Source organism: Scyliorhinus canicula, chromosome 9 (assembly GCF_902713615.1).
Source record: "Scyliorhinus canicula chromosome 9, sScyCan1.1, whole genome shotgun sequence".
Classification (NCBI taxonomy): Eukaryota; Metazoa; Chordata; class Chondrichthyes; order Carcharhiniformes; family Scyliorhinidae; genus Scyliorhinus; species Scyliorhinus canicula.
Window position 1 is genome coordinate 77,832,792 of NC_052154.1, and position 14,382 is coordinate 77,847,173.

The window sequence follows — 14,382 nt, forward strand, 5'->3', positions numbered from 1 at the left end:
GCAGAGCTGCAGCGAGCAGCAGGACGGCCACCACTGCTGGTCGAACTCCAAAATCCACAGGCTGCAGGGGGTGAAAGGGTGACATGTTAGCGTGGTGCATACCCCCGAGCCCAACCAGGTTCACAGGCCACACAGTGCGTGATCTGCCCCGCATCTCCGCCCCTCCCCCCCCCCCCCACCCATCCTCTCACTCCTGCCCCGTCGTGGCATGTACAGTGGGGGCCCCTGGCTGTGGCGCCTGTCACTGATGCCTCGGGGCGGACAGCAGAGGGGCAGGTGGCATCCATACAGACTGGCACTGGCCTCGCTAGTGGCTGCCGTGGGTGTTGCCGGTTGGGCCGGGAGTTTGGGGCAGGGGGCGAGGTGTGGAGGGGGGGCTGCGGGGGTGGGGGCACCCATATGGCTGATGTCGCTGTGCAGAACGAGGGACCACGGTGGGTGATTTTTAAAAGCACACAAGGACCGCACTGTCTGGAACTTGGCCCATCGGCAGAGAATTGTGGGTGGGTCCACTAATTAGATGTGAACGGTGTTTAAACCACACGCGCCGTGCGTCACATTGACACCATTTCCGAGGTGAGTCACGATTTGGCATCAAATAGGCGCCTGCCACAATTTTGGTATCGGAAGCGATTCTCCGGTCAATCACATTTCCCGATTTTGGCACCAGCCGAAGGAAAATCCCATCCAAAGATCCCCCCACAGATCTCTGTAGCAAGGAGTTCCAAAGACTCACAACCCTCTGAGAGAAGAAATTCCTCCTCATCTCCGTCTTAAATTGGCATCCCTTTATTCTGAGATTATGCCCTCTGGTCCTAGAATGTCCCATGAGGGGAAACATCCTCTCAGCATTTACCCTGTCAAACCCCTTAAGAATTATTTTTGTTTCAATGAGACCAACACTCATTTTTCTAAATTTCAATGAGTAGAGTCCCAATCTGTTTGCTCAAAAGACAATCCCTCCATACCAGGGATCACCTTAGTGAACTTTCTCTGAATTGCCGCGGATTAAATATCTTTCTTTAAACAAGGGCAGCATGGTGGCACAGTAGCTATCACTGCGGCCTCACAGCGCCAGGGACTCAAGTTCTATTCCGACCTCGGTTAATTGTCTATGAAGTTTGCACATTCTCCCCGTGTCTGCGTGGGTTTCATCTGGGTGCTCCGGTTTCCTCCCACAGTTCAAACATGTGCAGGTTAAATGGATTGGCCATGCTAAATTGCCCCTTAGGATGGAGCTGCAGGAACAGGATGGGGGATTGGCCCGAGGAAGGGTGGTCTGTTGAAAGGTAGGTGCAGACCCGATGGGCCGAATAGCCTCCTGCACTGCAAGGATCCTATGATCTTAAGGGGATCAAAACTGCTCACAGTACTCCAGATGTGGTCTCACGTACCTTGTACAGTTGCAGCAAGGCTTCCCTACGCCTATACTCCAACTTCCTTGAAATCAGGGCCAACATTCATTAGCTTTCCTGATTACCTACGCACCTGTGTGCTAACGTTCTGTGCACAAGTACCCCCAAGTGCCTTTGTGTTGCAGCTTTCTGCAGTATTTCTCCATTTAAATAATGTTATTTTGTTCTCCCTTCCAAAATGAACTTCACATTTTCCCACATTATACTCCATTTGCCAACTTTTTGCCCAATTACTTAACCTATCAATATCCTTTGCAAACTGTTTGTATCCCTCTAGCAACTTGTCTTTCCACTTATTTTCTGTCATCTGCAAATTTGACCACAGTGCATTTGCTTCCTTTCTCTAAGTCATTAATAGTTGCGGCCCCAGCACTGATCCCCTGGAACGCCACTGGTTACAAGTCACCAACCTGGAAAATAACTCCTTAAGGACTTCCGGTGGCGGCGATGTCCGAGTGAGCCGCACATTCGGTGGGGTCTCACTCCGGCGGGACTGAACAGCTGTTTCCCCGCGATAGCGGGACCACGGAGGCGGCAGAAAGGCTACCGGGAACAGAAGAGGAGAGCGGGCTGCAGAAGATGAGAGTGTGGGAGGCCAGCAGGTGAGGAAGAAGGAGAGAGAGACGGAGGAAAGGAGGAAGCTGACCTGCAGGGTAAGATGGCGGACCCACGGACCTTCCTTCCTCCAGGACAAAGGGAAAAAGAAAAAGTTTGGAGTTGCTGAGGAGGGACAGCTTGGACCCACTTCAGATGCCCAGGAGGTAAAATTGAAGGAGCTGGGCGAAGGAAAGCGGCAGCGGAGGTGCTGAGGAGCGGGCTGCGGCATATGGAACAGCGGGATTCCAGAAGGCAGAAGAAGAAGGAGAAAAAGGGACAGAGACAAGGACCGGAAGAAAATTACCTGGGACCTAAGATGGCGGACACACGGAACCCGGACTCAGCAATCCAGCTGGCGCTGGATAACATGCTCCAGGTAATGAAGTCCAGTTTTGAAGCGCTGAAGCGGGACAGCTTGGACCCAATCCAGAAAGCGGTGGATCAGCTGAACCAGAGGCTGGACGCCCAGGATGTTAAAGTTAAGGAGCTGGGAGAAGCGGTGGAGGAGCAGGCGGATGCGCAAACGGTTGCAGCGCTAGAAGTGGACGGCCTGAAAGAGCGGCAGAGAAGACTGCTGGACAGAGTGGAGGAGCTGGAGAATAGAATCCGCAGGAACAATCTGAGGATGGTCGGCCTCCTGGAGGGGGCGGAGGGAGCTGATGCTGCAGCGTTTGTAGCAGACCTGCTGAAGCAGCTGATGGGGGCCGAAGCCTTTCCGCGACCGCTGGAGCTGGAGGGGGCACACAGGGTGCAGGCAAGGCAGGGGCGGCTGGGCGGACCCCCCCGCCCGATGGTGATTAGGTTCCACAGGTTCGTGGACAAGGAGCGGGTGCTGCAGTGGGCAAAGAGCGCCAGGAGCAGCACGTGGAATAACAGTGTGCTCCGCATCTATCAGGACCTAAGCCAGGAGGTGGCTCGGCGGCGAGCAGCCTTTAAGAATGTCAAGGAGGTGCTGTTCAAGAAGCACGTGAAGTTTGGTCTGCTGTTCCCAGCTCGGCTCAGGGAGAGGCAGTACCTTAAATTGAATGAGGCTCAGCCTCGCACACGAGGAGGAAGAATTGACCTTCTCCAGTGCATCCGCCCACGTCCCGTCTTCTATCTGCTCTCCCAGCTCCCCTTCCCACTTGGCTTTCAGCTCCTCCCCTGATGCTTCTTCCGCCTCCTGCATTATCTTGTAGATGTCTGATATCTTCCCCCCTCCGACCCAGACCCCCGAGAGCACCCTATCACTCGCCCCCTTACTGGGGAGCAGGGGGAACCCCTCCACCTGCCGCCTAGCAAATGCCTTCACTTGTAAATATCTGAACATGTTTCCCGGGGGGAGCTCAAACTTCTCCTCCAGCCCTCCCAGGCTCGCAAACCTCCCCTCTATAAACAGGTCCTTCAGCTGCCATATGCCCACCCTGTACCAGCTCTGAAATCCCCCGTCGATGTTCCCCGGGATGAATCTATGGTTCCCTCTTATTGGCGCCGCCAACAGACCTCCCATTTCCCCCCTGTGTCGCCTCCACTGCCCCCATATCTTGAGGGTGGCCGCCACCACCGGGCTCGTGGTGTACCTCGTGGGGGGGGAGCGGCCATGGTGCCGTTACTAGGGCCCCCAGGCTTGTGTTGCCACAGGACGCCCTCTCCATTCGTTTCCAAGCTGCCCCCTCCCCTTCCATCATCCACTTGCGCACCATTGACACATTTGCCGCCCAGTAATACCCCGAGAGATTGGGTAGTGCCAGCCCTCCACTGTCCCTACTCCGCTCCAAAAAGACCCTCCTCACCCTTGGGGTGCCGTGCGCCCACACGTAGCTCATGATGCTACTCGTCACCTTTTTGAAGAAGGCCCTAGGGAGGAAGATGGGCAAGCACTGAAATAAAAACAGGAACCTTGGGAGGACCGTCATTTTGATTGACTGCACCCTCCCCGCCAGCAACAGCGGTACCATGTCCCACCTCTTAAATTCCTCCTCCATCTGTTCCACCAGCCTGGAAAAGTTCAGCTTGTGGAGGGTCCCCCAGTTCCTTGCCACCTGCACCCCTAAGTACCTAAAGCTCTTTCCTGCTCGCTTGAAGGGGAGTCTCCCAATACCCTCTCCCTGGTCCCCCGGGTGTATCACAAAAACCTCGCTTTTGCCCAAATTTAGTTTGTACCCCGAAAAGTCCCCAAACTCTGCTAATAGTTCCATTATCTCCGGCATTCCCCCTTCTGGGTCTGCCACGTACAGCAGTAGATCATCCGCATACAGCGATACTCGATGTTCCTCCCCTCCCCTAGTCAGTCCTCTCCACCCCCCTGAACCCCTCAGTGCCATCGCCAACGGTTCGATCGCCAGTGCGAAAAGTAGGGGGGATAGGGGACATCCCTGCCTGGTCCCTCGGTGGAGCCCGAAATACTCCGACCTCCTCCCGTTTGTCACTACACTCGCCATCGGGGCCGAGTAGAGCAACTTCACCCACTTAATAAACCCTTCCCCAAACCCAAACCGTTCCAACGTCTCCCACAGGTACTCCCACTCCACCCTATCGAATGCCTTCTCCGCGTCCAGCGCTACCACTATCTCAGCCTCCCCCTCCACTGCCGGCATCATAATTACATTCAGCAATCTCCGCACGTTCGTGTTGAGCTGCCGCCCCTTCACGAACCCCGTCTGGTCCTCATGGATTACCCCTGGCACACAATCCTCTATTCTAGCTGCCAGGATCTTTGCCAGCAACTTGGCATCCACGTTCAGAAGCGAGATAGGCCTGTAGGACCCGCACTGCACGGGGTCTTTATCCCGCTTCAGTATCAGGGAGATCAGAGCCTGCGACATTGTCGGGGGCAGAACCCCCCCCTCTCGCGCCTCATTAAAGGCTCGTACCAGTACCGGTCCCACCAAGTCCACATTTTTCTTGTAGAATTCCACCGGGAACCCATCTGGCCCCGGCGCCTTCCCCGCTTGCATCTGCCCTATTCCCTTGACTAGCTCCTCTAGCCCTATTGGCGCCCCCAGCCCTTCTACCAGCCCCTCCTGGACCCTTGGGAACCTCAATTTGTTTAGGAAGTCCTCCATTCCCCCTCTCCTCGTCGGCGGCTCAGACCGATACAACTCCTTGTAAAAATCCCTGAAGACCCCGTTCACTTCTTGCCCCTTCTGTACTACCTTCCCGCCCCTCTCCTTCACTCCCCCAATCTCCCTAGCCGCATCTCGTTTGCGAAGCTGGTGTGCCAGCATCCTGCTCGCCTTTTCCCCATACTCATAGACCGCGCCCTGTGCCCTTCTCCACTGCATCTCTGCCTTCCTGGTGGTCAGCAGGTCGAACTTGACCTGCAGGCTGCGCCGTTCTCCCAGCAGCCCCTCCTCTGGTGCCTCCGCATATCTCCTATCCACTTCCAATATCTCCCCCACCAGCCTCTCCCTCTCCTGCCTCTCCTTTCTTTCTCTGTGTGCCCTTATGGAGATCAGCTCTCCCCTGATCACTGCCTTCAGGGCCTCCCAGACCATCCCCACCTGCACCTCCCCCGTGTCATTCAAGTCCAGATAGCTCTCAATGCTCTTACGGACCCTTTTACACACCTCGTCGTCCGCTAACAGCCCCACATCCAGCCGCCACAGCGGGCGCTGGTCCCGCTTATTCCGTCGAATTCTCCCACTTACTGCTCCTTTCCCTCTTGGCCCACTCCAGCACTCTCTCACGATCGCTGAGTCGCTGGAACCGCACCAGCACCGCCCTCGGGGGCTCATTTGCTCTTGGCTTCCTAGCCATGACCCTGTAGGCCTCTTCCAGCTCCAGGGGCAAAGGGACGGCCCCTGCCCCCATCAGGGAGCTCAGCATTTCTGCTACGTATCCCGGGAGGTCTGACCCCTCCAGGCCTTCTGCCAGGCCCAAGGTCCTCAGGTTCTTCCGCCTCATTCGGGTATCCAGCTCCTCAAAACGGCTCTGCCATTTCAGGTGGAGTGCCTCGTGCACCTCTACCTTTCCCACGAGGACCGTGGCCTCCTCCTCCCTCACAGTCATCTCCTGCTGCAGCTCCCGAATCGACGCCTCTTGGGTCGCCTGGGCTCCCATCAGCCTGGTGGTCGTCGCATTCATTGACTCCAAGAGCTCCATTTTCAGCTCCGTAAAGAAGCGCAGGAGAGCGGCCTGCTGCTCCTCCGCCCATTTCCTCCATTCCTCGGGTGCGCCACCAGCCGCCATTTTGGTCTTCTTCCCCCGCTTTTTTTGGGGAGCTGCTGTTGCTTTTTTTACCACCCCACTCCGGGTAACGACCATAAAGTTGGTCTGGTTCTCCTCCGGGAGCCTTCCCCCACCGGGATTTGTCCTTACAGCGCCGTTGGGGCCCTCCAATCGGCCCGAAAACACCTTTGTAGCAGGAGCCGCCAAACGTGCGACTTAGCTGGTCATAGCCGCAACCGGAAGTGGCGAGGGTTTTCAATGAGGCAAGGGACAGAGGGACCCTGCCACCGACGATGTCACAAGCCACCATATCTCTGATATTAAAGCGGGGTAAAGACCCGGAGGTGTGCGGGTCCTACAGGCCAATCTCCCTGATTAATGTAGATGCCAAGCTCCTGGCAAAGGTACTGGCGGGTAGAATGGAGGACTGTGTACCGGAGGTGATTGGGGAGGATCAAACGGGGTTCGTGAAAGGTAGGCAGCTGGCGGCCAATCTGAGGAGATTGCTCAATGTGATAATGATGCCCCCGCCGGGTAGAGAGGTGGAGGTAGTGGTGGCTATGGACGCCGAGAAGGCCTTTGACCGGGTGGAGTGGGAATATCTATGGGAGGTGCTCGGACGGTTTGGGTTCGGGGAGGGATTGGTGGATTGGATCAAATTATTATATCAGGCCCCGAGGGCCAGCGTCAGGACCAACAGAGAAGTGTCGGAGTACTTTAGGTTGTACCGAGGGACCAGGCAGGGCTGCCCGCTCTCCCCGCTGCTGTTTGCGCTGGCCATAGAGCCGCTGGCGATTGCGCTGAGAGCCGCAGAGGGTTGGAAGGGGATGGTGAGGGGCGGGGTTGAACACAGGGTTTCTCTTTATGCAGACGACCTGCTCCTGTACGTGTCGGACCCAGTGGCCGGGATGGGAACTATACTGGGAATGCTGAGGGAGTTCGGCCAGTTCTCAGGATACAAATTAAATACGGTCAAGAGTGAAATGTTTGTGGTACAGGCAAGGGGCCAGGAGAACAGATTGAGAGGGCTACCGTTTAGGTTAGTTGAGGAAAATTTCCGGTATTTGGGAATCCAGGTGGCACGAGACTGGGGCAGGCTGCATAAGTTAAATTTGGCCAGGGTGGTGGAGCAAATGAAGGGAGAGTTTCGGAGATGGGATGCACTCCCGCTGTCGCTGGCAGGGAGGGTGCAGACTGTAAAGATGACAATCCTCCCTCGATTTTTGTTATTTTTCAGTGCCTCCCGATCTTTATCCCACAGTCCTTCTTCAAAAGAGTTAACGGGCTGATCATGAGCTTTGTCTGGGCGGGAAAGTCTCCGCGGGTGAAGAAGGCGATGTTGGAGAGGAACCGCAGCGAGGGGGGGCTGGCGTTGCCGAGTCTGGTCAATTATTACTGGGCGGCCAACATCGCTATGATAAGGAAGTGGATGGTGGGTACGGGGTCTATTTGGGAGCGGGTCGAGGCGGCTTCGTGCAGGGGCTCCAGTTTGGAAGCCCTGGTCACGGCTCCTCTACCGCTGCCGCCGGCCAAGTACACCACCAGCCCGGTAGTGGTGGCGACCCTGCGGATATGGGGCCAGTGGAGGAGGCATGTGGGGGAGATGGGGGCGTCTGTCTGGGCGCCAATCTGCGACAACCATCGGTTTGCCCCCGGCAGTATGGATGGGGGGTTCCGAGTATGGCGGCGAGCAGGGGCGGGAAGGGTGGGTGATATGTTCCTGGAAGGGAGCTTCGCGAGTTTGAGGAGCTTGGAGGAGAAATTTGGGTTGGTAAGGGGAAATGATTTTAGATACCTACAGTTGCGGGACTTTGTTCGTAGACAGGTCCCATCTTTCCCGCGCCTCCCGCCAATGGGGATCCTAGACAGAATAGTCTCTGGGAGGGACGAAGGGGAGGGTAGAGTCTCGGGTATTTATAAGGTGCTCATGAGGGAGGAAGGGTCCCAGACAGAGGAACTGAAACTTAAATGGGAGGAGGAGCTAGGCGGGGAAATGGAGGATGGGCTGTGGGCAGAGGCCCTGAGTAGGGTAAACTCGACCGCGACATGTGCTAGGCTCGGGCTGATCCAATTTAAGGTCGTTCACCAGGCCCATATGACGGTGGCTCGGATGAGCAAATTTTTCGGGATAGAGGACAAATGCGCTAGGTGCGCGGGAGGACCAGCGAACCATGTGCACATGTTTTGGGCATGCCCTGAGCTGAGGGGGTACTGGGAGGGATTTGCGGGGGTCATGTCCCAGGTGCTAAAAACAAGGGTGGTGATGAGTCCAGGGGTGGCAAGTTTTGGGGTTTCGGAAGACCCGGGCGTCCAGGGGTAGAAAGAGGCCGATGTGCTGGCCTTTGCTTCCCTGATAGCCCGGCGACGAATATTATTGACGTGGAGGGACTCAAAGCCCCCGAAGACTGAGTGGTGGCTTGCGGACATGTCAAGTTTCCTGGGGATGGAAAAAATTAAGTTCGCCTTGAGGGGATCTGTGCAGGGGTTCACCCGGAGGTGGCAACCATTTATTGACTTCTTTGCGGGAGAGTGAGCGTCAGCAGGGGGGTGGGGGGGGGGGGGGAGAGTAGAGTAGGAGGGAAAATATGGCGGGTAGTACGGGTGGGAGGGGAGCGGGCTTGTGCAATACGGTACGATGGAAGTATTGAAAGTACGTGGATGTTTGCACATTTTTGCCTTGTTTGCTTCCTTTCTGATGATGCCTGTAACTGTTTATAAAGCCAAAAACTACCTCAATAAAATTGTTTATTACACAAAAAAAAATAACTCCTTAAGACCATAAGACATAGTAGCAGAATTAGGCCACTTTCCCATCGAGCGTGCTCTGCCATTCAATCATGGCTTATGAATTTTTCTCATCCCCATTCTCCTGCCTTCTCCCCATAACCCCTGATCCCCTTATTAATCAAGAACCTATCTATCTCTTTCTAAAATATACTCAGTGATTTGGCCTCCAAAGCCTTTTGCGGCAAAGAGTTCCACAGATTCACCACCCTCTGGCTGAAGAAATTCATCTCTGTTTTAAAGGATCGCCCCTTTAGTCTGAGATTGTGTCCTCTGGTTCTAGTTTTTCCTACAAGTGAAAACATCCTCTCCAAACCACTATCCAGGCTTTGCAGTATCCTGTAAGTTTCAATAAGATCCCCTCTCATCCTTCTAAACTCTAATTAGTACAGAACCAGAGTCCTCAACCGTTCCTCATACGACAAGCTCTTCATTCCAGGGATCATTCTTGTGAGAACCTCCTCTGGACCCTTTCCAAGGCCAGCACATCCTTCCTTAGATACGGGGCCCACAACTGCTCACAATGCTCCAAATGGGGTCTGACCAGAGCCTTATACAGCCTCAGAAGTACATCTCTGGTCTTGTATTCTAGCCCTCTCGACATGAATGCTAACATTGCATTTGCCTTCTTAACTGCCGACTGAACCTGCACGTTAAACTTAAGAGAATCGCGAATAAGTATTCCCAAGTCTCTTTGTGCTTTCCTTGTCCCACACGCGGTTTCCTGTCCATTAGTAAATTCTCTATCCATGTAAACACCATGGGCTCTTATCTTACAACTTAACATTTTGGGAGGTACTTTCGAACTCCTTCTGGAAGTCCAAATGGATCATTTCGACTGATTTCTCTTTATCTACTCTGGTTGAGACTTACATAGAAAATAGGAGCAGGAGGAGGTCATTTGGCCTTTCGAGCCTCCTCCGCCATTCATCATGATCGTGGCTGATCATCCATCTCAATAGCTTGAACCCGCCTTCAGCCATAGCCTTTGATCCCTTCGCCCCAAGTGCTGGGCAGCACTGTAGCATAGTGGTTAGCATAGTTGTTTCACAGCTCCAGGGTCCCTGGTTTGATTCCTGGCATGGGTCACTGTCTGAGTGGAGTCTGCACGTTCTCCCCATGTGTGGGTGGGTTTCCTCCGGGTGCTCCGATTACCTCCCACAGTCCAAAGATGTGCAGGTTAGGTGGATTGGCCATGCTAAATTGCCCTTAGTGTCCAAAAAGGGTGGGTGGGGTTACGGGTATAAAAGGGGATAGGGTGGAGGCGTGGGGCTTAAGTAGGATGCACTTTCAAGGGGCGATGCAGACTTGATGGGCTGAATGGCCTCCTTCTGCACTGTAAATTCTATGATTCTATATGTAACTGCTCCTTGAAAATGGGAAAGGCCTCGTTAATTTTAAAGAAGGACAAGGACCCCCAGCAGTGTGGTTCATACAGGCCCATATCTCTCCTCAATGTAGATGCTAAGGTGCTGGCAAAAATCCTGGCCACCAGGATAGAGGACTGTGTGCCAGGGGTTGTACACGAGGACCAGACAGGTTTTGTGAAGGGAAGGCAGCTGAACACGAATGTGCGGAGATTGTTGAATGTCATCATGATGCCGGCGATTGAGGGGGAGGCAGAGATAGTGGTGGCGCTGGATGCGGAGAAGGTCTTCGTTAGAGTGGAGTGGGGTTACCTATGGGAGGTGTTGGGGAGATTTGGATTTGGTGAAGGGTTCATTAGATGGGTAAGGCTGCTATATGAGGCCCCGATGGCGTGCGTGGCCACGAATAGGAGGCGGTCGGAGTACTTCTGGCTTTACCGAGGGACCAGGCAGGGTTGCCCCCTGTCCCCCTTGTTGTTTGCACTGGCAATCGAGCCGCTGGCGATGGCGTTGAGAGATTCAGAGAGGTGGAGAAGCTTGGTGCGAGGTGGAGAGGAACATAGGGTGTCGTTGTATGCCGACGACCTGTTACTGTATGTGGCGGACCCGGTGGGAGGGATGCCAGGAGTGATGGAGTTGCTAGCCGAGTTTGGGACCTTTTCAGGTTATAAATTAAACTTAGGCAAGAGCGAGGTGTTTGTGGTGCACCCTGGAGACCAGGAGGAAGGAATTGGTAGGCTCCCGCTTAGGCGGGCAGGGAAGAGCTTTAGGTACCTGGGGGTGCAGGTGGCCAGGGACTGGGGGACTCTTCACAAGCATAACTTCACCAGACTGGTTGATCAGATGGAGGAGGAGTTCAGGAGGTGGGACATGCTGCCATTGTCATTGGCGGGGAGGGTACAGTCCGTCAAAATGACGGTGCTCCCGAGGTTCTTGTTCCTTTTTCAGTGCCTGCCCATATTTATCCCCAGTGCCTTCTTTAGGAGAGTGACCAGCAGTATTCTGAGCTTTGTGTGGGCTCATGGGACTCCGAGAATGAGGAGGGTGTTCCTGGAGCGAGGAAGGGATAGAACATAGAACAGTACAGCACAGAACAGGCCCTTCGGCCCTCGATGTTGTGCCGAGCCATGATCACCCTACTCAAACCCACGTATCCACCCTATACCCGTAACCCAATAGCCCCCCCTTAACCTTACTTTTTAGGACACTACGGGCAATTTAGCATGGCCAATCCACCTAACCCGCACATCTTTGGACTGTGGGAGGAAACCGGAGCACCCGGAGGAAACCCACGCACACACGGGGAGGATGTGCAGACTCCGCACAGACAGTGACCCAGCCGGGAATCGAACCTGGGACCCTGTGTTGTATTTTATATTTTCCCCGCGTCTTGACTGTGATAGAGAAATTCAAACAGCATTCATTAGATAAGCAAAACTGAACTTTATTCACTAATTAGAACTGCTAGCAGAAATTGGCTGATACTTGGAAAGTCGGAAGGCAGTCAATTACAAACTGCGGAGTCCGTCCCAAGTCTGCGCTAGTACAGAAAAGAAGGCGATTCTTATACATTATAGGATCAAGATAACATGAATACAGCTTGGTCAGGAATTTGATTGAAAGTAAAACATAAGTAATAATCGTTACAATGGCGTCACCTTCTGACCTTTAGGGGACTTGAGTTTCATATCATTTTCTTGTCTTTGTTTTAAGAACTGGACAAACTTGTTTACATACAGGCAGAGACAATTGTTCAGCTTGTTATTTATTGAGACTGCTTCTCGGTTGATGACGAACATTTTGTATTTTGTATCTGTGTCTTAGGTTAAATTCAATTGTACCAAGAAGACTTTTTTTTTTTTTTTTATAAATTTAGAATATCCAATTCATTTTTTCCAATTAAGGGGCAATTTAGCATGGCCAATCCACCTACCCTGCACATCTTTGGGTTGTGGGGGTGAAACCCACGCAGACACGGGGAGAATGTGCAAACTCCTCACAGACAGTGACCCAGGGCCGGGATTCGAACCCGGGTCCTCAGCGCCGTAGGCAGCAATGCTAACCACTGTGCCACCGTGCCGCCCCGTACCAAGAAGACTTGACTAGTTTTCCCATCATGCCATTATTTGCTTCACACAATACCACACCTGGAGCTGTGAAGCATTTATGCTAACCACCATGCTACCGTGCTGCCACCAAGGATAGAGGCGGGCTGGCGCTGCCCAACCTTCTGGGGTACTATTGGGCAGCCAATGTGTCAATGGTGCGTAAATGGGTGATGGAGGGGGGAGGGGCGGCGTGGAAAAGAATGGAGATGGCGTCATGTAGAGGTACGAGCCTGGGTGCCATGGTAACGGCACCGTTGCCGCTCTCCCCTAAGAGGTTTACCACGAGCCCGGTGGGTGGCGGCAACCCTAAGAATCTGGGGACAGTGGAGACGGCATCGGGGGAAACAGGGGGCTCGATGGAGGCTCCACTGGGTGGCAACCATCGGTTCATCCCGGGGAACACGGATGGGGGATTCAGGGGGTGGCAAAGGGCGGGCATCAGCAAATTGAGGGACCTGTTTATTGGCGGGAGGTTTGCGGGCCTTGGGGAACTGGAAGATAAATTTGGCCTTCCCCAAGGGAACATGTTCAGATACCTGCAGGTAAAGGCGTTTGCTAGGCGACAGGTAGAGGGATTCCCTTTGCTGCTCTCGCAGGTGACGATGGACAGAGTGCTTTCGGGGGTGTGGGTAGGAGAGGGGAAGGTGTCTGACATCTATAAGGTAATGCAGGAGGTGGAGCAGTCGTCAGTGGAGGAGCTGAAGGCTAAATGGGAGGAGGAACTCGGGGAGCAGATAGAGGACGGGACTTGGGCGGAGGCCTTGGAGAGAGTCAACTCTTCCTCCCCATGTGCGAGGCTTAGTCTCATCCATTTTAGGTGCTGCACCGGGCCCACACGTCCGGGACTAGGATGAGTAGGTTCTTTGGGGGTGAGGACAGGTGCACCAGATGTTCGGGGAGTCCAGCGAACCACGCCCATATGTTCTGGGCATGCCCAGCACTGGAAGAATTCTGGAAGGGGGTGGCGGGGACGGTGTCGAGGGTGGTTGGATCCAGGGTCAAACCAGGGTGGGGACTCGCGATTTTGGAGTTGCGGTAGAGCCGGGAGTGCAGGAGGCGAAAAGAGGCCGGTGTCCTGGCCTTTGCGTCCCTAGTAGCCCTTCGAAGGATTCTGTTACAATGGAAGGATGCAAGGCCCCCAAGCATGGAGATCTGGATCAGTGACATGGCGGGATTTATAAAATTGGAAAAGGTCAAATTGCCCTGAGAGGATCAATACAAGGGTTCTATAAACGGTGGCAGCCTTTTCTGGACTTCCTGGCTCGGAGATAGGTAACTTGGTCAATAGCAGCAGCAACCCGGGGTGGGGGGGGGGGGGGGGGGGGGGGGGGGGGGGGGGTGTGGATTATTGTAGTGTTTATTCTGTAACTTTATAGTGTGTTAATTTGCGTGTTGTTTAAAATGCTGGGTTGTTCATGGGGATGGGGCGAATGTATATGATTGTTAATATTATTGTTATTTTCGGTATTTTACTAAGGTGCGTCAATGTTGTATAAAATCAAAATTTTTCAATAAAAAGTATTTAAAAAAAAAAGAAAATGGGAAAGGCTTTGGGTGGAGAATTGCTCATGAAGCCAAAATCGTGGTGGGTGCCGGGTGCACACCAGAATGTCATGCTCCAGTGCCTCGACAGCGGCGTTAATGTGTTCTACTCTGCACTTACGGTAACTGCCGTTCGCATATCATTAGCGGGCCTGTCCCAGTGTTCTCCAGGGACTCCGCGATGCTCCACCTCTGCTGGGGAGAATTACAGGCGGCGAGGTTCACTTGTCGTGCCAAAATCGTGAATCAGGCACATGTGGCCAATGAGGAACGAGAGGAGGTAGGACGCATGGGCGTGGCCTTGGGCTGCTGGCCCTGCCTCTGGCTAGGGTGGGGGGATGTCTGCCAGGCATGGGGGGGGGGGGGGGGGGGGAGAGGTGCAGAGGGGGGTGACCATGGGATGGGTGTGGGGGTTGAGGT